We start from the raw sequence: 2,500 nt of genomic DNA, 5'->3' as shown, positions 1-2,500 counted from the left end.
CCCCCTCACCGGCCGGGGACGGTCCCACCCAGCCACCGCCGCGTATCGCTTCACACACAGATTTGCCCTTACTGATTTACCTCCAGCAACAACAACCGCACCACAATGGGTTTACCAGTTGTTCATTTGCGTAACGTCACCAGCAAACGTAGACGTCCATCCCAGTTTGCAAATGCAACGATTATTGCATACCTGTCTGTTAGGTGCCACGACACACTACGTCTGCCCACATACACGCAACAAAATGTGCACGACTAGAGAACACGTGGGAGGTGGCCCCCTACGTATGCGATGTCCATTACGACACCGACTGTCAACCAGCATCTGTACCATGTCGCAGATGTGGAACGCGGTGCACCATGCTATCACACTGTGTGAGAAGAGACGACTACGTTTGAATACACGCGCCACTACATCAACAGACGGCTCATGCTGATCGCCATCCAGGGCGTCCGTTACTCCCACACGTCTCTATGGCGTACCACACTGCAATGTAGCTGTTATGGGGAGACGGCACGTGGCTGAGTGCACAACATTTGGACCGTATGGTTCGCTGTTGTTGGGCGCAGTCGTTGTACGGTCACACATGTGCCACAGCGTATCATTCAGTACATACGGACCTATGTGCAGTACAATGTGAGGGTTAAGCTTACGACATCAGCGGACAGTGGACACAGGCCGTACCACGACGTAGACTGAGCGCTTCGACATGCGAATGCCAGTGAACAGCTGCGAAGGGCATTGAACACGCAAGCACCTGAACGACCAGCGTGCGAAGGCAGGGGGGGGGGGAGGGGGGGGCGATGTACATCCTGCAGTCGTCCACATTACAGTGTACAGCGGGAGCATGTAAAAAGTAAGCAACACTTGCGAAGTGTTGAACATGAAACGATACACAAGAGGGTGGGCGGTGCGAGTAGCGAACTATATTCAGAGGGTTGTGGTTAGACAACACTAGATTAATGTAACGTGTCATATGCCAATTACAGAGCAGGTTAAGGCACAACGTGGGTTAGGTTAAGGCACAACGTGGGTTAGGTTAAGGCACAACGTGGGTTAGGTTAAGGCACAACGTGGGTTAGGTTAAGGCACAACGTGGGTTAGGTTAAGGCACAACGTGGGTTAGGTTAAGGCACAACGTGGGTTAGGTTAAGGCACAACGTGGGTTAGGTTAAGGCACAACGTGGGTTAGGTTAAGGCACAACGTGGGTTAGGTTAAGGCACAACGTGGGTTAGGTTAAGGCACAACGTGGGTTAGGTTAAGGCACAACGTGGGTTAGGTTAAGGCACAACGTGGGTTAGGTTAAGGCACAACGTGGGTTAGGTTAAGGCACAACGTGGGTTAGGTTAAGGCACAACGTGGGTTAGGTTAAGGCACAACGTGGGTTAGGTTAAGGCACAACGTGGGTTAGGTTAAGGCACAACGTGGGTTAGGTTAAGGCACAACGTGGGTTAGGTTAAGGCACAACGTGGGTTAGGTTAAGGCACAACGTGGGTTAGGTTAAGGCACAACGTGGGTTAGGTTAAGGCACAACTTGGGTTAGGTTAAGGCACAACGTGGGTTAGGTTAAGGCACAACTTGGGTTAGGTTAAGGCACAACTTGGGTTAGGTTAAGGCACAACTTGGGTTAGGTTAAGGCACAACTTGGGTTAGGTTAAGGCACAACTTGGGTTAGGTTAAGGCACAACTTGGGTTAGGTTAAGGCACAACTTGGGTTAGGTTAAGGCACAACTTGGGTTAGGTTAAGGCACAACTTGGGTTAGGTTAAGGCACAACTTGGGTTAGGTTAAGGCACAACTTGGGTTAGGTTAAGGCACAACTTGGGTTAGGTTAAGGCACAACTTGGGTTAGGTTAAGGCACAACTTGGGTTAGGTTAAGGCACAACTTGGGTTAGGTTAAGGCACAACTTGGGTTAGGTTAAGGCACAACTTGGGTTAGGTTAAGGCACAACTTGGGTTAGGTTAAGGCACAACTTGGGTTACATTGCGGTACAAATTGCGTTACATTGCGGTACAAATTGCGTTACATTGCGGTACAAATTGCGTTACATTGCGGTACAAATTGCGTTACATTGCGGTACAAATTGCGTTACATTGCGGTACAAATTGCGTTACATTGCGGTACAAATTGCGTTACATTGCGGTACAAATTGCGTTACATTGCGGTACAAATTGCGTTACATTGCGGTACAAATTGCGTTACATTGCGGTACAAATTGCGTTACATTGCGGTACAAATTGCGTTACATTGCGGTAGAAATTGTGGTACAAATTGCGTTACGAATTTGGTTAGGTTAAGGTGCAAAATGGGTTAGGTTAAGGTGCGAAATGGGTTGGATTACAGTACACAACGTGGTAAGAGAGTGTGTTGTTGGGGGGGGGGGGCCGAGGTTCGTTGGTAGTGATCATTGTAAGTGAATGTCTGAGGCAGCGTCAGTATGTCACAGCAGTTATGTCTCGTCAGGATGCGCTTATGCGCTTTTCGCTCGTGACTGGAGG

The sequence above is a fragment of the Schistocerca cancellata genome, unplaced genomic scaffold (assembly GCF_023864275.1).
Source record: "Schistocerca cancellata isolate TAMUIC-IGC-003103 unplaced genomic scaffold, iqSchCanc2.1 HiC_scaffold_540, whole genome shotgun sequence".
NCBI classification, from domain to species: domain Eukaryota; kingdom Metazoa; phylum Arthropoda; class Insecta; order Orthoptera; family Acrididae; genus Schistocerca; species Schistocerca cancellata.
Note: the sequence above shows the minus strand (reverse complement) of the source record.